This window comes from Tachysurus fulvidraco, chromosome 17 (genome assembly GCF_022655615.1).
Source record: "Tachysurus fulvidraco isolate hzauxx_2018 chromosome 17, HZAU_PFXX_2.0, whole genome shotgun sequence".
Taxonomy (NCBI): Eukaryota; Metazoa; Chordata; class Actinopteri; order Siluriformes; family Bagridae; genus Tachysurus; species Tachysurus fulvidraco.
This window is the reverse complement of record NC_062534.1, coordinates 11887388-11911134: the sequence shown is the minus strand read 5'-3', so window position 1 is coordinate 11911134 and position 23747 is coordinate 11887388. Positions and strand designations below refer to the sequence as shown.

General features: G+C 43.7%; 1 protein-coding gene across 1 annotated transcript in view; it reads left to right on the top strand.

Annotated features, from left to right (window-relative positions):
- LOC125139119 overlaps positions 1 to 22209 on the top strand; it is a 28726-nt gene extending 6517 nt beyond the window's left edge. Inside the window, exons 2-3 of the mRNA XM_047802067.1 lie at positions 19883 to 20729; positions 21498 to 22209. The gene's annotated coding sequence lies outside the window, so the exon portion shown is untranslated. The remainder of the gene's footprint in view (positions 1 to 19882; positions 20730 to 21497) is intronic.
- Positions 22210 to 23747: the final 1538 nt, after the last annotated feature.

The following is a 23747-nucleotide window of genomic DNA, read 5'->3' as shown; positions in this document are numbered from 1 at the left end:
GCAGGAAGCTTGTGCCATGCTTTGTTGGGCTATTTCTCATCTCCAAGGTGCTCAACCCAATGGTGGTCCGACTCAAGCTCCCCAGAGTCCTGCGTATTCACTTCCATATCTCCAGAAACAAACCTGTTCAAGCATGCTCGCTGGTGATTCTGCCTTCCCTATGATACTTCAGCCTGGTTTGAACCTGCCTGGTTTTCTAGTTTCTGTTTCCTGCCTACCCTGTACTGTCCAGTTTCTGGGTTTAGATTTTTGGACTGTTTTTGCCTGCCCTAGGGTTAGGGTTAGGGTATTTTGATTACCAGACTGTTTTTTCTTTCAGTTTCTGCCTGCTCTACATTGCCCTGTTTGCCTATTTTTTAGATTACTGGACTGCTGCTGACGTTGTTTAATGTCTACCCTACATTGCCCTGCTTGCCTGGGTTTTTTTAATTATTAGACTGCCTGAATTATCAAACTGTGCAAATTAAAGAATTTAATTTTATCTGTGTCTCTCTTTTGAGTCATGCTGGTGTAGGTTTCTTCTCTACAACATCAAAAGGATTCAACCATTTTTATTTACACAGGCTGCTTAGGTGATTTTTCAGTTTCTTGTCATTTCAAGACTGGACTACTATATATACAATCCTGAACAAAGTCTTATGACCGAGGGAAACATTCCATGTATTTGCATTTTGTGCTGGTAGAATATAACTAGGTTGTTAGAATTGTTACAAAATGTCAAAAGAAGAAAAAGGAGTAAGAGACAAAAAAAAACAGATGTTGCCAATTTATTGAAAACTACACCAGGTTACGAATGTAACCTGGTTTCCTGAGAAGGGAAGAAGATGCTGCCTCAGGGCTGATGCTATGGGAATGCCAATACCCACGTTGCCACACAACGGTCGATAACTGAGCCCGAGGCCATCAGAGAGCATGAGCAGACTGGGAACAGGACATCAGAGTGGGGTCCAAGTCTAGGTTATAGAACCTGATAAAGGTGTGTGGAGAGGACCAACACACAACAGCACAAATATCTTCAAGGGGATAACCCCTGGCTAAGGCACTGGACAAGGCGAGCAAGAGGTGAGGCAAGACCGCATGCCTCACAGGCCTGAGTAATGGCCTTCACTACCCAATACTTCAGGCACAGTTTGGAAACTGGATAACCTTATTCCAACCCCCAAAACAGATGAAAAGGGCAGAGGAATTAGGCCACAAACTTGAGCCATGGACATAAGTCCTCAAGGCCTGGGCAGAGCAAATGCAGCCTCTCCTGTTCCAACGACCCATGGGGCGGGGGACAGTAGGCCTGCAGGATGACTGGACAACCCGCCATCCTGGGCACCTTAGGGATATATCCTGCCCTGGAGTTCAGAATAGCCTTGGACATGAAAGGGGCAAATTCTAGGCAGGTTGGCCTGCAAATCACCCACTCTTTTTAGAGAGGCCAAGGCTAGGAGCAGAGCCATCTTCAGGGTCAGAAACTTCTCAGAGGCTGACTCCATGGGCTCAAAGGGGGCTTTCAGAACCCACTCCAGGACCACAGTGAGGTCCCAGGAAGGATGGCGCAGTCTACAGGAAGGCCTCAGTTGCCTGACACCATGCAGAAAATGAGAGACCAGAGGGTGCCTACCCAAGGAGGCCCCGAGGACAGGGTCAGGATTTGCAGCAATGGCGACCATGTACACCTGTTAAGTAAATGGGGACAGGCCCTGAGAAAAGAACATCTTGGAGCGGGGATGTAGGATTGCCCCTATGCCTTAAAGAGGAGATCCTTCCTGACAGGAACCTCCCATGCAGTGCCATCCAGGAGGGAGACTAGGTTCGTGAACCAAACTTGAGAGGAGCAACTAGGAGAAGTTTGACTCGGTCGTTTTGCATTCTGGCTAGGACTTGGGGGAGCAGAGCTACCGGGGGAAATGCATACAGACAGAGCCTCAGCCACATCCATACCAAGGCATCCAGACCCAAAGGGAAAGAGGGAAAACCACAGCAAACAGTGGGTCGACTGCTTGGAGGCAAAAAGATCCACTTCTGCCTGGCCGAAAATCTGCCAAATTCGCTCCACCACATGGGGGTGGAGATGCCACACCCCGGGCCTCAGCACCTGCCTTGACAGGAATGAAAAGCGCTGTCAGCAAAAGTAATCTGGTCTCTGCCCAGAGCAGAATCTACTGCACCAACTTGAACAGGGGGCTCCTAGAGTGGGACCCAAATCCAGGACCCGGGGTCTTTTCCACATAAGAAGTGTATGAAGCCCACGGCGCGTAACCCTTATAACCCTGAGGGAATGTCTGCGAGAATGAAAGTGCACACCCCTGAGCCAGAATGGCTGACCTGAGGCTGAGCACCCTCTGTGCCCTGGCGACAAATTGGCCTCGGCCTAACCGAATAGCTTTCACTGCTGACAAGATGGAAGCCACCTGAGCGGAAGACAGATATGCCCGCATCGTGGTGGAGTAACAAACTACCCCCAGAAAGGTGGTTCTCTGAAAAAGAGAAAGCACACACTTTTCTGGGTTCAACCTGAGGCCTAGAGACCTCATATGGGCAAGCACAGCATCTTAATGACTGGCTGCCATAGCCTTCGACTGGGCCAGAATGAGCCAGGTGCCAGGGCAGCCAGTTGTCAGGTGCCAGGGCAGCATCCATGCACTTTGTAAATGTGCATCATGAAAGGGCTAGTCGAAAAGGAAGAACACAATGTGAAAATGATCGTCTTTGAGGTCGATCGTCACAAACCAGTCCTTGGACCTGATCTGGGACACATTAACCTTGAACGTGAGCATCTTGAACTTGTTAGTCTAGAGTACAGTTCAGAGCCTGCAGTTCCAAAACTGATAGTGGTGTCAACCTCGCATAGACCGCCTGGGTGCCCTGAAACAGCACACTGGCAAGTGCTAACCTAGTGAGATCCATGCAAGGAAGGGGGCAGGCACAGACCCAACTGCTCCCCGAAACGCCTGAGGTGGACTGTACACTCTAAAAAAAAATGCTGGGTTAAAAACAACCCAATTCGGTTTATTTTGGCAATCCAGCGCTGGGTCAAAAAGGGACGAACCCAACGCTGGGTTATTTTAACCCAACTAGATGAGTTATCATGTTTAAAATGAATAAAATAATGTATAATATTGTATATATTATAATATTGAAAATAATGTAAAATAATGAATCTACAGCAATACTTACTTTGGTAATCCAACCCCGCCCACGGGAAACACGGAAGTATGTGGAAGCAATTTAGGTGATCTAAATAAAATGTCGTCCTTTGTTTTATTAATACACATTTTCTTATTTTTGTAAAGGATGTCTAGGCTAACTTTAAATCTAATATATAATATGTCTAATATACAGAGCTGATTTCGTCATAACAGCATGTAAAATGCTTGCATTCTATGAAAATGTATCAAATATCACAGTAAATGCACCACTGACTTCAGTCAGAAAAATTTACTTTAACCCTTCTGCAGACCTCGTCTGCATTCCTACGCAAATTAGGAGCGCTCAAGTTGACCTTGTCTGTTTTGACTGCTTATAAAAAATGAAGTATATATGTGTCATGGTTGAAGCATCTGACTCGTCCTCCGATCGCCACCAGAGGGAACCTTCCCCTGAGTATTAGTAGCTTCCCATAACCCTCTTACCTGGACTGAGTACACCGCCACCTGTTTCCAATCACCCATTTCCTACATAAGCGAACTTGAACTTGACTGTGCGAAGTCTCACTTTGCCATGGCTATCAATCTGAGCATTTCCTGTCTCGTGATTTTCCCGGTTTGTTACTTTGTTTTGTATTCCTGTCGTCCGTCCTGACCCTCTGCCTGTTATCTTGACCTCGATATTGACCCTTGCCTGTTGTACTACGAGAGTTCTAATAAAGCTCGCAAATGGATCCTCTGCCCTATGACGCTTCATTACAATATGATAGCCTTTTTTTCCACCTTTATGGTCTAACTTGTTTACAAAAAATGTTTGTAATATTTGGTATAATAAACCTCATTAATATACAAAAATGCCTCATTTTCTAGTAAAAAAAAACCCCAGAAATTTAGAAGCACTATAGAAGCACAAAAGGTACTGCACATTTACAGGCTGGTATATTTCAAAGCCAGGAGATTGTTTTGAAACCATTTTTAATGTCAGTAAATAATAAAACCTGTTTTTTCCAGGTCTAATTGACTTGAATGCTTATAAATCAACAATTATACAATTATCACCATTCTGTGTGATCAGCTTACATTTGTGAACATTTTACACTTGTTATGTCTATTTTGCCTACCAGATGCCATCTGATCACCCAAAAATGGGCTACACACACACACATACACACACACACACACACATACACACACACACACAGCACTCAAAAACATGGCATAATTTCTTGTGAATAAAACTTTCTTTACTACACCTCTTATGCTACTTATTATATTTAGAAACAATAAACCTCAATTATGCCATGTTTTTGAATAAAATAAGCAGAAATTATTAAATATAACAACAAAAAAATAACAACTGGCTGGTGTATGTCAAACATCCCCAGGTCAAAGCTGACTGATGCAACTAAATTCCTAAATAAGAGAGAGGAAACAAATATGATTTGAATATGAAAACACAATGTGTGTGTGTGTGTGTGTGTGTGTGTGTGTGTGTGTGTGTGTGTGTGTGTGTGTGTGTGTGAAGCTTGTTGGTAGAAGAAGAAGAGAAGAGAAGATATTGTCCCCAGCTGGACAAATGCATATAACAAGTGTGAAGTATTTACAAATGATTGTTTTTGTTTTTTTGGAGGCCCAATGAATTGCAATGCCCAATCCTTAATACTAAAGACCTACAGGCCATACTGCATGCTTTTATCTCCTCAAGACTGGACTATTGCAATTCTCTGTATGTTGGGATAAGCAAACACAATCTATCTCGTCTGCAATTAGTGCAGAATGCGGTGGTTAGGTTTCTAACTGGAACAAAAATTAGAGAACACATAACTCCAGTATTATCTACTCTTCACTGGCTTCCAGTCTAATATAGAATTGATTTCAAAATTTTATTGATGGTTTTTAAAGCATTTCACAACATCGCTCCAAGCTATATCACCAACCATCGCCCCAAAACTGTGTAACAGCCTCCCTTTGCACATTCAGAAGGCCTCAAATTTAGAAGGTTTTAAGTCTCAGTTTAAAACTTTAAATCTTTTTAATTTAGCGTTCATTGATGCTTGCGTGTGTGTGTGTGTGTGTGTGTGTGTGTGTGTGTGTGTGTGTGTGTGTGTGTGTGTGTGTGTGGCATAATTTCGGTAGATCATATTTTGCCCTCTGCTAGGCAAGCGTATATCAAAAGTGAGAAATATTTACATTTACAAATGTGTAGCTTTTTTTTTTTCTGGAGGCCTAATGAAATGCAATGCCCAATTTGTGTGTATGTTTGTGTGTGCATGTGTGTGTGTGAGTGAGTGTGTGTTTTGGGTGTGTGTTAGTGAACATTTTATGTGTGCATTTTTGTGTCTGTATGTATGTTCATTGCGCTGAAAAGGGCAAAAGTGTGACCTATTGCCCCACTAAATGTGGCCGAGTCAAATTGACCCGGGATGACTTGAGGAGGAAAGTATTTATTTTACAAACACATAGTTCAACGAAAATAGATTATTTTACTTGCAAAGTTCATAATTTGGAACAATCCTGGTAAATTTCAGGCAAATATGTGGAAGGAAACCCAAGTTATGACACGTTAAATAGAAAAATAGAAGAATTTAGAATAATAAACATGCCTCAAACTTCCAACAGTCAGGTCACAGTAATAATAATAATAAAAGTGTATTAACTATACAGAATTTAATTAATAAAATAAAAAAATAAATAAAAAACAAGTTTGTCTGTAAAAATTAATGCTCGCAGAACTCTTACTGCTGGTGTCTCCTCCCCAGGAAGTCCATACACCACAGTCTGTAGAAACACGTGGGAACAGTGCTTGCTACCATCAACTAATTACATAGAAAATATTAGTCAGTCAAATGGCATTTTATCCAAGTATTGCTCCTAAATTATCCTAATTATCCTGGGTGTGTCACGAATAAAATGGTGGTCGAACATGGCCCTTATATGGACTTACTGGTGTGTAATAACTTTGTCACGTGTACTTCCTGAGCCATTAAATTGGCGTGTGTGCATGCAGAGCTTCAGACACTTCAGAGCTTCAGACACTTCCTCACAGAAGCATTCCCATAGCATCAGCCCAGCATCAGGAACTACAGATTGTGTTTACTTGTGTGATCTTTGACTAATATTTAAATTAGTTAATGATCTAAAACATTCAGGTTTGACAAACAAGCCAAAAAATAAATAAATAAATAAAATCAGGAAGGGGGCCAACACTTTTTCAAACAACTGTATATACGTATATACTGATCCTGGAGAAAATTCTAGAATATATATATATATATATATATATATATATATATATATATATTTATTATGAATAAAGTGCAGATGTGTGCAACTGTAGTGCAATATTTGCTATGAAAATCCAGCTGCCATAGTGGGTGTTGAGAAAAATAAAGATCTCTCCCACTTGAGCCTGTATAGACTGCAGAAAAAAGCTCTGTGTTTTGTCTTCAGGGAGCCTCCTCTTCTACAAGCTCCAGTACACACAAGGGTGAAAATGCTATGGATCTGGTCATTACCTGTCCATCTCCAATTGTAGATATCAGTGCTACTCCCAATTCATTTCCCTCATATTAGCCAAAGACACCTCTTCTCCTCTCTTTCCTCATCCATGGGCCTCCTCTGCCCTCTATCTTTCAAGTTAAGGAAGATGTCTTGCCCTGTTCCCAGGCTATAGGATGTGTTAAGCAGCAATCAAAGAGAATTAAAAACAACAGAGAGAATGAGGAAGAAATAACTACTCCAGATAAATCTCAACTCTTACCATGCTCTCCTGCCAAAATTCTATTTTAAAATGACTTATTAAACTGCCTTCTACAAGGAAAAATTTAAGCTTCTGCAAAAGATCCTTGTAAATTCTGAGAGAAGAGATCATCTTATCCTGCAATCCTACCACCAATCCGATCCAAATTGCACAGAGTGGACATTATTTCTTCATTAGTTTATGGTGGCTGATAAGCAGACTTTTTTTTTATTATTTTTTTAGACTTTAATTTTATTATTTTTTTTTTTATAATGAAGTTTGTCATTCCCAAGGCTAGGTATTCTGAAAACCAGGGTAGGGAAGTTAAAAAAAAATTGTTTAATTTAGTAGATTAAAAACAATAATAAATCATACAAAATGTTGTCATATTTCTTGTAGGTGCACAGTAACAGTAAGTAAGATTTTATTTATTCTCACAAATTGTATAATTATAGACAGATCCCTGCAACCCAGTTTTATAAGCAGTATAGATATGGAAGTGTGGATGGATGGATGGATGGATGGATGGATGTTAATAAAAATTGTATTGATAGATTCTACATATTCATGCATGTAGAATGGCTCATTTCCTGTTTCCTCATATACTTAAACCTGTCTCTAGGTTACGACCGTAACCCTAGTTCCCTGAGGAACGAGACGCTGCGTCGAAATGCTATGGGAACGCCTTCTGCGTGACCGCGCTCTGAACTACGTGTGTAATCTGACCAATAGGCGTTGGGATGTGACGTCATCGGCAGATGATGTTGCGTAAACAGGAAGCTACAAATGGCTGCAAGATGGACAAGATGCTAGCTCCTGTGAGAGACATTTGTTGAATTTGCTCGTGAGAAGACTACTTTGTTTGAGAAATGGTGTAATGCTAGTAAAGTCACAACTTTTGAGCAGTTAAAGGAGTTAATCTTAGTTGAGGAGTTTAAAAACTGTATTTCTGAAAAAATTGTTGAACAGAAAGTTTCATTTCTTGCTGATGCTGCTGTCTTTGCAGACGAATTTGTGCTCACCCACAAAGTAGCTTTTCCATTAACCTGTTCCTTTTCACGCAATGCAGTAGACCATACTCATAATGTTAGGCGTGCACAAAAGGATGAACAATCACTTGACACCACTTTTGCAGCTCGCGAATGTTTTTATTGTCACGAAAAGGGACATGTGATTGCTGTTTGTCCATCATTGCAGCGTAAGAACCAGCGGAAATCTCAGAACATGTCTAAGGGTGTAGCCTTCGTTTGTGTTCCTTCTGAGACACTAAACTCTGTTGACCCAACCTTTAAACCATTTGTTTGTGATGGTGCCGTTGCTTTGTCTGATTCTGAGTTTAAACCTGTGCGTATCTTGCGAGATGCGGGTGCCGCACAGACTTTCATTTTAGAAAGTGCGTTACCATTTTCTTCTCAGTCCAGTTGTGGGTCTGATGTGTTAGTTCAGGGAATTGAGTTGGAGATAGTGTGCGTTCCTTTACACAGCATTTATTTGCGTTCTGACATTGTGACTGGCCTAGTCAAAGTCGCTGTATGTTCTAAATTGCCGGTAAAAAGAATTTCCCTTATTCTTGGAAACAATCTAGCTGGAAGTAAAGTTACTGCTTTACCCAAGGTTACTGAAGTACCGTGTGCATCTAGTGAAGATGATGTGTTAGTGCTGGAATTTCCCAATGTTTTCCAGTCATGGGTTGTCACTCGTGCACAAGCCTGTAAGTTTGAGGATGAGATTGATATTTCTAACTCATTTATGGGTTCAGAAATGTCTGATACGAAGGCTGGAGTAGAAAATGAATGTTCTTCAGGTGTGATTGTTCAGCCTAGCTTTGTTTTCCTTTCAGTAAGCAACAATTAGATAGTGCTCAAAAAGCTGATGCAACACTGTTGAGGTGTCAATCCTCTGTAATAGATAAAAGTCTGATTAAAAGTCTGATTTGCCTCCATATGCAATTGCATATTTTCTAGAGGATGGTGCACTCATGCGTAAGTGGAGTCCAGAGAAAATAAAACAGGATTGGAGTTCTGTATTTCAGATTGTTGTTCCACAAACTTACCGTGGGTATGTATTAAGTCTAGCCCATGACCACAAACTTTCAGGACACCTAGGTGTTCGGAAAACCTATAATAACCTCTTGAAACATTTCTTCTGGCCAGGAATGAAGTCCTCTGTGTCACAGTATTGCCGTTCGTGCCATTCATGTCAAATTGCAGGGAAGCCTAATCAGATTGTGCCTCCAGCACCTTTAAAGCCAGTTCTAGTTTTAAACAAACCGTTTGAAAAGCTTGTGATAGACTGTGTAGGACCTTTGCCCAAGACTAAGTCGGGACATATGTATTTGTTAACTATGATGTGCTCTGCCACTAGATTTCCCGAAGCCATCCCATTACGTTCTCTGAAGACCCCCAACATTGTGAAGGCCCTTGTAAAATTTTGCACCACTTTTGGTCTACCCAAGGTCATTCAGTCTGACCAAGGTACGAATTTTACTTCTCGAGTGTTCCAAAAAGCCATGAACGAACTGAACATTACTCACACTGTGTCTAGTCCATATCATCCTCAATCACAAGGCCTGATTGAACGATTCCACCAAACCTTAAAAACTATGATTCATACTTATTGTGTGGAACATCAGAGGGATTGGGATGAGCAGGTACCACTTTTGTTGTTTGCAGTTCGTAACACTATGCAAGAGTATGTAGGTTTCAGTCCAGCTGAATTAGTCTTTGGACATTCCCTCCGTGGACTTTTTGTTACAGAATTTTTGCAGAAATACTAGAGGGTTGTGATCAGTAAAAACTTCAACAGGTTGTGGACTTGAACCAACATAAACCTCAAATTGCTGCAAAGCTATCAAGAGGGCAAGGGCTTCTTTCTCAATGGTACTGTAGTTACATTGATGACGGTTGAATTTTTTTGAAAAGAAACACAAGGGGTGGTCGATTCCATTTTCATCTTCCTGCAGAAGTACAGCACCTGCACCAGTACCACTAGCGTCAACCTCGAGTTTAAATGCTTTGAAAAGTCAGGAGTTGATAAAATTGGTGCACTGCATAACAAATTCTTTAAAGAATCGAAAGCAACCTGACACGGAGGAGACCAAACAAAAGGAGCAGCTTTTCGGAGGTTGTCAGTAAGGGGTTTCACTACATCAGAAAATTTTCTACAGAAACTCTAGTACCCAGCCATGCCTAGAAAGCGCCGGAGTTCTCTCTTTGTCTGAGGTGTAGGAAAGTTAACAATGGCACTAACTTTGGCTTCTACTGGTCTTACGGTACCTTGGCCAACTTCTTTACCTAGATATGTAACTGTAGCATGACAAAACTCACATTTGGCAAGGTTGAGAGTTAAGTTGGCTTCCTTAAATCTAGAGAACACCTTTTCTAATGTGTTCAAATGACTTTCCCAGGTCTCTGAATAACACACATCATCATCGAGATAAGCTTCACAGTTGTTCACATTGGACAGAACTTTACACATCAAACGTTGCTGGAGCATTCCGAAGACCAAAAGCTAACACCTTATACTGTAAGAAGATATCTGGAGTAGCGAACGCAGAAATTTCGGAGGCACGTTCTGTAAGCGGCACTTGCCAATAACCCTTTAGTAAGTCTAATTTAGTTACAAACTGAGATCTTCCAATTCGGTCAACACAATCTTCAATTCGTGGGAGGGGATAGGAATCCGCTTTGGTGACCTGGTTAACCTTTCTGTAGTCTGTGCAGAAACGTGAGGAGCCATCAGGTTTGGGAACCAACTAGCAGGGTGAGCACCAGGGACTAGAACTAGGCGCGGCTAAACCATGCCTCACGAGGTAGTCGGTTTCTTGTTTCATTATCTGACATTTGACCGGATTTACTCGATAAGCATTCTGTTTGATCGGACGATGGTCAGCAACATCAATATCATGCTTTAATACAGAAGTAACAGTAGGCACATCGGAGAAAAGTGATGAAAATCTTTCAATTAATTTCAACAACTCATTTCGGGATGACTCAGATAAGTGGGAGAGTTTTGAACTTAAAATCACAAGGGTTTCTGAATTTGGTAACCGACCACTGGATATGGCAGTACTGCCTAAACGAAGATCATCTGCACAGGGAGAATCATCAGATGAAACAACTTCCACAGGAACTGCTACAGAGGGGCAAGTTGTTGGAGAAGATTTAGAATTTTCAAAATCTGAATGGACAACATATGACTTTAACATGTTAATGTGGCAAACACGGGACTTTCTGTGCCTTTCAGGAGTTCGTACAACATAGTCTAGATCACTTAGTTTTCCTCTATTTCATATGGCCCCTGAAACTTTGCTTGCAGAGAGGAGCCTGGCAAAGGCATCAATACGAGCACTTTATCACCAACTGCAAATGAACGTTTGACTGTTTTTTGTCATAATTAGCTTTCATTTTGGACTGTGAAGAGGCCAACGACTGACGAGCTAACTTCCAGGCAGAATGCAATCTTTCACGAAAGGAAATGACATGATCTAACACATGGGTAGGAGACTGAGAAGAGGGGACATCAGCAAGAAGATGCTCTTGAAGCAACTTTAAGGGTCCACGGAGGGAATGTCCAAAGACTAATTCAGCTGGACTGAAACCTACAGACTCTTGCATAGTGTTACGAACTGCAAACAACAAAAGTGGTACCTGCTCATCCCAATCCCTCTGATGTTCCACACAATAAGTACGAATCATAGTTTTTAAGGTTTGGTGGAATCGTTCAATCAGGCCTTGTGATTGAGGATGATATGGACTAGACACAGTGTGAGTAATGTTCAGTTCGTTCATGGCTTTTTGGAACACTCGAGAAGTAAAATCCGTACCTTGGTCAGACTGAATGACCTTGGGTAGACCAAAAGTGGTGCAAAATTTTACAAGGGCCTTCACAATGTTGGGGGACTTCAGAGAACGTAATGGGATGGCTTCGGGAAATCTAGTGGCAGAGCACATCATAGTTAACAAATACATATGTCCCGACTTAGTCTTGGGCGAAGGTCCTACACAGTCTATCACAAGCTTTTCAAACGGTTCGTTTAAAACTAGAACTGGCTTTAAAGGTGCTGGAGGCACAATCTGATTAGGCTTCCCTGCAATTTGACATGAATGGCACGAATGGCAATACTGTGACACAGAGGACTTCATTCCTGGCCAGAAGAAATGTTTCAAGAGCTTATTATAGGTTTTCCGAACACCTAGGTGTCCTGAAAGTTTGTGGTCATGGGCTAGACTTAATACATACCCACGGTAAGTTTGTGGAACAACAATCTGAAATACAGAACTCCAATCCTGTTTGATTTTCTCTGGACTCCACTTACACATGAGTACACCATCCTCTAGAAAATATGCAATTGCATATCGAGGCAAATCAGACTTATCTACCACAGAGGACTGACATGTCAACAGTGTTTGGTCATCTCTTTGTGCACTAACTAATTGTTGCTTACTGAAAGGAAAATCAAAGCTAGGCTGAACAATTACACCTGAAGTACATTCTTTTCCTACTTCAGCCTTTGTATGAGACATTTCGGATCCCATAAATGAGTTAGAAAGATCAATCTCATCCTCAAACTTACGGGCTTGTGCACGAGTGACAACACAAGACTGGAAAACATTGGGAAACTCCTGCACCAACACATCATCTTCACTAGATGCACACGGTACATCAGTAACCTCGGGTAAAGCAGTAACTTTACTTCCAGCTAGATCATTTCCAAGAATAAGGGAAATTCCTTTTACCGGCAATTTAGAACGTACAGCGTCTTTGACTAGGCCAGTCACAATGTCAGAACGCAAATAAATGCTGTGTAAAGGAACTCGCACTATCTCCAACTCAATTCCCTGAACTAACACATCAGACCCACAACTGGACTGAGAAGAAAATGGTAACGCACTTTCTAAAATGAAAGTCTGTGCAGCACCCGTATCTCGCAAGATACGCACAGGTTTAAACTCAGAATCAGACTAAGCAACGGCATCATCACAAACAAATGGTTCAAAGGTTGGGTCAACAGAGTTTAGTGTCTCAGGAGAAGGAACACGAACGAAGGCTACTATTGTAAAAAAATCTTAGTAGAAATAATTAAAATATTATTCCTTACAATACTATAACCAAAGTAAAGTATTAGGCCTTGCAAAATATTACAATTGCTGTCATAAGACATATGTAGGTGATGTTGTAGGCCAAAGATGTTTATTGCACCAGATTCGGGGCTGTCAGGCCTAGTCAGTCTGAGCACATTTGTAATAACAACTTGTTATGTAGAAGGGAAAAGACCATGGTTCCCAGACCTTAGCTCATAAATTGTTATGGAAAATGAAGAACACCATGGTTCTCAGACCTTGGTCCATAGCAATAACATGTTATGTAGAATGAAAAAAACAGTGGTCCACAGACCTAGGCCCTGAAAAATAAGGGGAGGAACATCCATAAATGGGCATGTGGTGCTCATAAACTTGTTGTGCAGACTGAAGAAGGCCCAGGTGTTTAGTCTGAGGTCATGAAAAATAAGGGGAGGAAAATCCATAAATGGGCATATGGGTGAAAGGTAATGGGAAATAAGGCGAAATTGGGTCAGTGTATTTAGAAAACATAGGAGGTGATTCCGGTAAATAAGGTGATATGGCACCTGGGCTCCTAGGAGCGCCAGGGTATATATTGAGAAGATATCTGAGGTTTTTTTTTGGTTCTTCGGGGTTGAAGGTGTGTGTGTGCGTGTGGGGGCGCGCGCGCGTGCGGGCGCGTGCACGTGTCCGCGGGTCAAGGTGGGTGTTTTTATTTTTGCAAGGACGTCGCGAGAGTTCTTGTTTTTCTTGATTGATTTTGCATGACATGCTCTTTTTGGGGGGTTTCATTTGTTACTTTTAATTTGGCAACTTTGTTACTTTTAATTTGGCAATTTTGTTACTTTTAATTTGGCAATTTCTCTTAGAATTTGTTGGCTGATTGACCACAATAAAGAAGTCATTCTCATCCAGGTCTGAGGAGTTTTCTCAGTATTTCTGTAGTAATTATAGAGTTAACAGTTAAGTCTAACTAAAACAGTCTTTAGTAACCAAAAAGTCTAAGTGTGGAGATCACCCTGTGATGTGTCGACTTGGAGACCGGCTCTGAGTTCCGACACTACACCCTTAGACATGTTCTGAGATTTCCGCTGGTTCTTACGCTGCAATGATGGACAAACAGCAATCACATGTCCCTTTTCATGACAATAAAAACATTCGCGAGCTGCAAAAGTGGTGTCAAGTGATTGTTCATCCTTTTGTGCATGCCTAACATTATGAGTATGGTCTACTGCATTGCGTGAAAAGGAACGGGTTAATGGAAAAGCTACTTTGTGGGTGAGCACAAATTCGTCTGCAAAGACAGCAGCATCAGCAAGAAATGAAACTTTCTGTTCATTCAAATAGACAACAATTTTTTCAGAAATACAGTTTTTAAACTCCTCAACTAAGATGAACTCTTTTAACTGCTCAAAGGTTGTGACTTTACTAACATTACACCATTTCTCAAACAAAGTATTCTTCTCACGAGCAAATTCAACAAATGTTTGACTGGGGATTTTTACATGTTTTCTGAATTTCTGACGATAAGCCTCTGGAACTAACTCATACACACCTAACACTGCCGCTTTAATCGCGTCATACTCCAAACTTTGTTCTAATGTTAGAGCAGAGCACACCTCCTGTGCTTTTCCTAACAGTTTGCACTGCAAAAGCAAAGGCCAAATATGTCTAGGCCACTGTAATATGGTCGCGATGCGTTCAAATACAGTAAAGTAAATGTCGACTTCACTTTCTCTGAACGACGGAACTAACGAGATTTGATTGCCAACATCGAAATCAGAAGGACTTACCAGTGCCGTATGCGATGCAGCAGGGAGAGGAGAGGATTTTATTCACTGGCCCAGGAATTATATTCCCCTTGTCATCAGGAGATGGACCTGAGGGCTGGCCAAACTTTAACTGGAGCTCGAGCTCTTTCAGACGAACGTCACGCTGCGTCTCAAGCTCAAGTGCTCGGACCTGTAGCAGCTGACCTTGATATTGTTGGCGTGAGAGTTCCAGGTCTAATTCCTTCAGATGGACCGCCAACAACTTCTCATCCGGCAAAGACGGGGGAATGGGATCTATGCCAATGACTTCTTCGGATTTGAGCTCTGCTTCCGCAGCACCCAAACCTTCAGAGAGTTCAAGGTGAGAAGCAACACCCGAAACCGCACCCGCTTCCGGTAATACCTTCTGTTTTACAAGCTCAGTGCACAACACCTCTTTAACGTCCCTCTTAAGTGCAGTACGAGGAACAGCAATATCAAAGAAATCGGCAATAAGCAATAAATCATCTTTACGGCACTTTAGCAGTTGCTCATGCGTGGGCGCAATCGCAAATTTCTCCAATTCAAATCCCGATGACATAACTACCTCCCACACAAAGTAAAAAATCCCCAGCAAACAACAAGCAGAAAACAAACAACAAGGATTGCAGGGGAGGACGAGCGCCCAATTTCATGTTACGCCCCGTCTAGGGGTGAGGGCGAAACATGAACGAGAACGAGACACCAGGGGTAACTGAAAGAACAATATTTTACTAGGAAAACAAGTGTACAAATGGGGGTATGTCTTCAGGAGCCTTCATGTCTTCAAACAAAACGGCTATTTATTGCAACCTTTAACTTCCCTACTAAATAAAAGAAAAAGAAAACACAAATCACTTCCCTATCTCCCTAAGAATAAACACAATCAAAAAAAGGTACAAACAAAATGGCATCGGTCTCCCTACTTCCCCAGAAATACTATATACCACTATATACAATTTAGCAAACAGGTCCAAACAAGGGCAATCCAGAATCAAAGTCAAAAGAACATGCAGGAGTCAGTATTAACAGGAAATGCTAAGAATATAAATACACAGAGCAATTTCACACAACTAGATAGCAGAAAGCAAGTGATTACAGCAAATGAGCCTAAGAAGCTAAACAGGAAGTGGTGGTGGAGGCTTTTATAGGCCAGAGGGAGTCAGCTGACCAGCAGGGCATGGCACCAGGTAACCCTCAGGAACCAATCAGGGTTTATCCTGCACAGAAACACAAACACCTACCCAAAAACAGAAAACAAATAGAAAAGGACGTAACAGTAAGCGCCACAGGGATGCAGGGAGTGTGGCACCGAGACGCCACGGCAGGATGCCTGCAACACGACAGGTCGTGAGGGGGCCGAAGTCACCTTCGGTACGTACCCAGGTTTCGGATAGAGTAACACTCTGGCCATGCCAGGGGCAAATTCCAGGCGAGACGGGGCCACGGACACGGCCTGCAGATCCCCGATCCTCTTCAGGGAGGAAATCGCCAAGAGGAAGGTGGTCTTAATAGACAGAAACCTAAGGGCCACTTCGGTCAATGGCTCGAAGGGGGGCTCCGATAGAGCCGCCAACACAACTGCCAGATCCCAGACAGGCACTCTGGGTCGCATCCCGGGCCTCAGCCTCCGGGTGCCGCGGAGGAAACGTGTCACCAATGGGTGCCTACCCAGCGACTGCCCCGCCGGCGGGGTGCTAAATGCCGCGATTGCAAACACGTAACCCTTCAGGGTCAAGGGGGTTAACCCAGCGGCAAACTGTTCCTGTAAGAACTCCAGAACTGAGCCGATCGGGCAGTTAACTGGTTCCAGGCCATGGTGCTCACACCATGACGTAAACAGTCGCCATTGTGTGGCGTACGACATGCTCGTGGAGGAAGCTCTGGAGTGGAGAAGGGTCTCTACTACCTCGGTAGTGAGACCAGCCGCTATGAACTGTGCCCCCTTAGGGGCCACAGCCACAGCCTCCACAGCTCTGTGCGGGGGTGCACCAGGGTTCCGCCCGCCTGTGAGAGGAGATCCCTCCTGGGAGGAATTTCCCGCGGAGGGCCCCCGAGTAGGGACACCAGATCCGCAAACCATGGCTTGCCCAGCCATCGGGGTGCTACCAGGAGGAGACGGACTCCAACCCAGCAAACTCTCTCCAGAACTCCAGGGAGCAGTGCGATTGGGGGAAAGGTATACAGGCATAGCCTCAGCCACGACTGGACCATGGCATCCAGACCTAACGGGGCTGGGTGAGAGAGGGAGAACCAGAGGGGACAGTGCGAGGTCTCCCGGGGTCGCAAAAAGATCCACCTGGGCTCTGCAGAACCTCCGCCATATGAACTCCACCACCTCGGAGTGGAGACGCCATTCCCCAGGCCTCGGCCCCTGCCTCGACAGGGCATCTGCTCTGACATTCAACCGTCCCAGGATATAAATGGCCCTCAAAGAGAGGAGTCTGTCCCGAGACCACAAGAGGATCGCTCGTGCTAGCCTGTACAAAGGGCGAGATCAGAGGCCCCCTTGGTGGTTGATGTAGGAGACCACCGCAGTATTGTCCAAGTGGACCAATATGTGGCGATCTCTCAGGTCCGGGAGGAAGTGTTTTAACCCTAAAACACCGCCATCATCTACAGGCAATTTATGTGCCACGAGAGACGTGGGCCGCTCCACAGACCCTGGACGGAGTGGCCACTCATGACCGCACCCCACCCCATGAGGGAGGCGTCCGTCGTTAGCATCACACGACGACATGGAGCCCCCAACATGGGGCCTTGGGACAGAAACATTCGGTCTTTCCAAACCTCCAAGGCTCGAAGGGCACGCCACGAGACCTTGATGGAACGATATGGGTTTCCCTTGAGAGAAAACCCCCTGCCCCGGAGCCACCACTGGAGGGGACTCATGTGCAGGAGGCCAAGCGGGATTACGCTGGACACCACTGCCATGAGCCCTAGCAGCCTTTGGAACTGCTTCACAGTAAGTGGCTGGCCTTACCGCACTCTCCTGAACGAGGTTAGGCCGAACAGGAGGAACCAATATTGGTGAGCTTCGCCCCCGAAAGCAAACCTTCGGGAACCTTCTGTGTGCAGGAAGGATGGAAACGTGAAAGTATGCGTCTTCCAGATTCAATGTGACGAACCAGTCCCCGGACCTGATCTGAGTCACGACCTCCTCGAGGGTGAGCATCCTGAATCTGAGCCTCTTGAGAGAGCGGTTCAAGGAGCGTAGATCTAGAATGGGACACAACCCGCCATCCTTCTTCGGAACGACAAAGTACGGGCTGTAGAAGCCTGACTCCCGAACCGAGGGGGGAAGCACCTCAATGGTTCCTCTCCTCAGGAGTGTGCACACTTCCCTTTCCAGGACCAGAGCCTGCTCGGGTCCCACCAGGATGGGACACATCCCGTTGAAACTGGGAGGAGAGGACGCAAACTGAACTGTATAGCCGTCCTCTATGATCCGCAGGACCCACAGGGAGACTCCTGGCAGCTCCTCCCAAGCTGTCAGAAAGTTCCTCAGGGGAACCAGCCCCTCTGGGCTGGCCTCTGACCCACTCAGAGCAGCTGGGGCCAAGCCCTGCAGCTGATGGCACCTCGTGAGAGGCGGCGGACCCTCCCCCTCCACAACGAACCTTCGGGTGGAAAGGTGGAGAGCGAAACGCTGGAGGGAAGCTGCGCCCTGAAGCACATCCTGTGGCAGGGCTGCCAGACCGGCCTCCATGACCTGAACGGCCGGAGCAACATACTGCGGCCGTTGATACCTCCTGTGAGGCGGCGGGTCTCCCCCATCCGTACCGAGACTTTGGGCGGAAGTGGAGGGAGGTACCTGCTGGCAGGGGGCTGTGCTCTGGAGCATATCTTGTGGCAGAGCCAACGGCCCAGCACCCCAGCGTAGCATGTAGTGGCTTAGTAGGGAACACCGGAGCCTTTAGCGATGATGCTACGCTAGGGGAGAGATAGCTAGCCAGCATCTCTTCCTCACGTGGCAGGATCTGGACACCTCGGCGTGCAGATCGGGAAAAAATGGCAGGCTCCGGCGCTGAGGAAGAGACACAGGGCGCAGGAAACGCTCATCCAGCTTACTGGGTGTGCGTTGCTTCTGCTGCTCCACCGGCCAATCTAAATCCAGCTTGGCTACGGCTCGTGTCTCGACCTCGAGGAGCTCCTCATACAGCACAGGCTGTGAGGAGCCCAAGGGCTCGCTAGGATCCATCAGCTCTCCTTCCTCGGAGGGAGAGACATGTAATGCCACGCTGCTCGAGCCGGGAGAAGAAGCAGCCAACGGGCCTGCTTCTCCGCGAAAGCCGGGAGCTCGATTCAGCAGACGAGGCTGGAGAGGACTCATCCGCCTCCAATCCCGCTGCTAAATCGACCTGCGAGCCCCATGAGCGCCGGAGCTGCTTTGCCTCGGCAAGAGCGGGACCGGAGCCGCGAGGGAGAGTGCTCTCCTCGAAGAGCGCTCTCCGGGAGCGAAGCGTGCGCATAGCCATGCGGCTGCAATGCGAGCAATCGACTCCCTTGAGAGCCGATTGTGCATGCTCCACTCCCAAGCAAACAACACACCAAATCCTTCCCGGTAATGAAACGGGGACACGGAAAAACACATTTACGGAAATTCTGTCTGCCAGCCATCACTCGATCAGCAACACGGTATCAGAAAAACAGCGCTTACCTGAACGAGCAGAAGCTAGCATCTTGTCCATCTCGCAGCCATTTGTAGCTTCCTGTTTACGCGACGTCATCCGCCAATGACGTCACGTCCCAACGCCTATTGGTCAGATTACACACGTGGTTCAGAGCGCGGTCAAGCAGAGGGTGTTCCCATAGCATTTCGACGCAGCTCAAGTTCCGAAAGGGAACTACAATAACATTGCGTCTTCATGACAAATTTCTAGTTACCATGCCTAAGAAAGTATTCTTCATTGTTTATCATGATTTTCACTTTGAATGCTCATATTTTTGCCCATTATGCCTGTTTTTTTGTTCTCAATTTCATATTGTGTATTTGTATTGTTTGCCTGGTTGGACTGTTTACTTATTTGTAGATATCTGCTTTGAACACTACCTACAACTTTCTGCCTAAATATTTGGATTTGTATGCTCATCTCCCTCATTAAATTTCTGCATATAGTTTCTCAAGCTGCTTTCTTCTATATTCCCTTACAGAATATTTACCTACATTGAATCCAGTGAACTCTTGCTTATCAAAGTGAAGCACTCAGAGGCTATCAGGGACAACTAAAGGACCTAAGAGTGGCCAACAAACACCTTATGATGTATATCCATTCCCTCCCATCACAGAGGGACAAATCGTTAAGATTGATGAAAAGAAATGGGATTGCAGCGGATTTCAATCTCAGTGGAAAATCTATTATCCTTGGTCCTACTGTATAGGAGTATGGGGGAAATCAAAGATGAAGAGGAAGCCTACTGGTCAACACCACCATCCTGCTCTCTTTTTATACAGTATATGTTTCATTTCAATCATACTTTGAAGTTAAATTTACTTATGCTTCTAAGTGCATCGAGCTGTGAGGGTAAATTCAGTGTAAATTCAACACTGCTGATACAATCCAAGGTAGAAATGATTGTTCTGCCTCCTCCAACTAGTGACGCCACTCTTCCATAGTGAGTTTGACGGCCAGTAGCTCACATTCTCTAATAGCATCGTTCTGTTTGGAGGGGCTGAGGCGACCAGAAAAAAAATGAGGCTTATTGTCCTTGTGGTTCCTCTGGAACAAGATAGCTCATCAATCAGATGCATCAACCTCTACTAAAAACTGACAAAAGGGGTCTGGCAGGCTTATGATGTTTGCAGAGATGAAGAGTTGCATGAGACACAAGCTTGCTCGGCTTCAGGGTTCCAGGTATAGGGTCATAGGGAGGAGGAGAGCTGGTGCAGAGGTCATGCCATGGAGCTGTAGCTTGGCGATCTCTAAGAACTGCTGGAGTTACCTACATGCCTTCACTTCAATTTGATTACTCCCTGGTGCCAGGATAAAAACCCAGGAAGGTACAGTATGTGCTATTTTGAAATTTCTTTGTTTCCATAATTTTGCAAAAGCATCTTTGATGCCATAAGTACATTTGGAGTCTGTGTATATGGATACTACTTTTCCCACAGATAAGTGCCATGTTCTGCTGCTTGTGCAGATGTATATGGCAATAATTGTGATTCAACTACTTTGTCAGGCAATTTTACAACCCCATTTCCACATAACTACACCCTGTCAGATGTGTTTGAGCATGAACCATCAAAATGTATATCAGACTATACAGCACTTTTCAAGGTTGTAAAGCTTTCAGTCATTGCATGAGGCCAGACACTGGGTCTGTGGTTGAAAAAAGCAAGTACCTAGCTAGACTCATACACTTCTGATAGGTAGCATGGGGAGCACATGTTTTTTTTTTTTTTTTGCTGAAACAGGGCCACAGTATTTTATTACAGCAATGGAAGAACAAGTAGCACCAGTGTCAACAGGGAAGCAATAGACTTTGTCATCTACAAGCAGGTTAAAGTTAATTGGTGATTATCATATAGCAAAGTAATTATTGAATGATTGTGGGGGTTTATTGCTCTGTGGGCTACCCTATGCTGGAGTCCAATGTGTTGAATATTGTTATCATTTAGACTCAGATACATCTTGCTGTTTTATTGCTAGTGTTACCTCGCACTTTATCTTCCATTCTCTTCATGCAACCTTTTTTATATGTTGATTTATTTTACTAATTGCAACCTTTACTAATTAAACACTGATTTTATTTTAAACTGTTCTTGTAGGTGATTGTAGAACCAAGAATCCATCATTTCAATCTTTTCAAAGGATGTGAGACTTCGGCACATGGAGTACATGGAAAGTAATTTTGTCAACATAATGCTCACAACAGTGGAGAACTAGCTATATCCCTAAAAGCCATACAGACTGATATATTTAAACTTCACGCACTAACATTGATCAAAAATATATGAAGTTCCTCTCTAAGAGGAAGAAAGACCCAAATAGATGATATATCAGGGATAAAAATTAGGGATTGGCTCTGCTGGCTCGCTGGTTGATGTCGCTCAGAACACTTTGGCCTTGTCATCGTGACCTGCCAATATCCGTTCATGAGGTCTAGTGTAAAAATAAACTGGAACCTCGATAGTATTAAGGTTGTGGTGTGTGCTCTGCTGTCACACAGATAAGAAAAAGTTAACACAGACTTCACTTACCAAAATATGGGAATGGGTTCATCTATCAATCTAAGCTGACATTGTACAGGTGACTTTAATGCATTGCATTCTGCAAAGGTAAACCGGACTGTTGTTTGTAGAATATACAGATGCCAAGCCAAGCCTCCCCAATGGTCTGTCCTGGGGAAGAAGAGGTTTTAAATATTTATGTTTGTTTTAGGGGAGGAAGCTGTAGGGAAGTTTAAAGGCAGACCTGAAAAATGGAAATTAATCACATTAATCACTTATACTTATAATCTACATCTGCTTGCAGACATATATGCTGTTCTTTTGGGACAAGCTGTACTGGATGCCCAAGTGTGATCATGCTGTACCTACACATAAAAGAGGGTGGACATGGACTGATACACCTGCAAAGCAGGACAGTGGCCTTTCGTCTGCAGATCATACAAAGTCTTATCAACAGCTCATCAAACTTTAGCTGGCACTAGCTACATGCACCTTATTACAGAGCATTGAAGGCCTGGACAGGAATCTTTTCTTGATGTAATCTGTAAAGTTGAATACTAGCATGAAGCCAACATTCTATCAAAGCCTGTATAAAGTCTTAAAATAACTTTTTCACGCTGCAGAAGGACAATATCCACTCTCTTCATTTGGCTTCTCTAAGAATTGCTGATTCATGGAGCACAAATTGTGTGAATTCCTGAATGTTTATTGAATGTACCACAAAAACATCAACAACTAGTCCCTTGGAGAATGCCCATTTAATATTTTGACCAGACAAACTGTTAGGACATAAGGTCTTGGTGAGACATCACCATATATCTTCTACTTGGGCTGCAAACTGTGTCATGCCCCAAGGGAGTCTTGTTCCATCTAGTTCATTAAGCATAGTTCTACACCATGTGGTTTTATAGCAGCTTGGTATTACGTTTTATGGTGGTATCTAACATAGTGGTTTCTTTGGAATCCTCTCAGCTGGAAACATTGGGACACAGCCCAACCACCTCAGTTGGCATTGCTGGAGCATGATGTTGCTTTATTGTCATAACTATACAATAATAACAGGAAACCCCCTTGACTACATAAGCAGCACTAGCCACAGGTCCACCAGTTAGGAAACAGGAGTGAGGGAGTGTTAAAAAAACTTCAAATCGTTAATGCAGAGGGAGACTCATCACGGGAAAAGGAGGGTAAGATAAATACTTTTTGACCTTGTTTATCAAGACTTATACCCCATCCACATGGTCATGAGGAACCAACTTATCAACAAACCAATGTATTCTGAATCACTTGGTGGTCAAATGGACCTAAGGGAACTTCTGATACATCGTTTTCTAAGGAACATTTTTGTGGTTAACATTAGTCTTTGAAAATTAGCAACATCACATGGTAAAGGATAGTTTTGAGGAATATGACATTTAACTTAACATATGAAAGATCGTCAGATCAAGATGAAAAGGAAGAAGGGGTTCAATTTTACTATAAGCAAATTTAAGGCAATGTAAAGTAAATTAAAATGTAAAAAATGCATGTAAATTTAAAGTATGAAGCGAGAGTGGATGTGTTAAGATTTTGTTGACATGGTTGCATGCATGGGCAGTGACAGCTGGGCTTGTTTGAGTATTTTATATCCTTGGATTTTTACATACAACAGTCTCTATAATAATGTGAAAAACAAAAACTTAAAAGGGTCTTTATGATGAAACACCTTGTTGATGAAAGAGCTCATATTAGAATGACCTGGATGGTCTGATCTTACAGGAAGTTTATAGTATCTCAAATAATCACTCTTTACAACACAGGTGAGCAGAAAACATGTCAACATGAACAAAAACAAAAAAGTGGATAGTC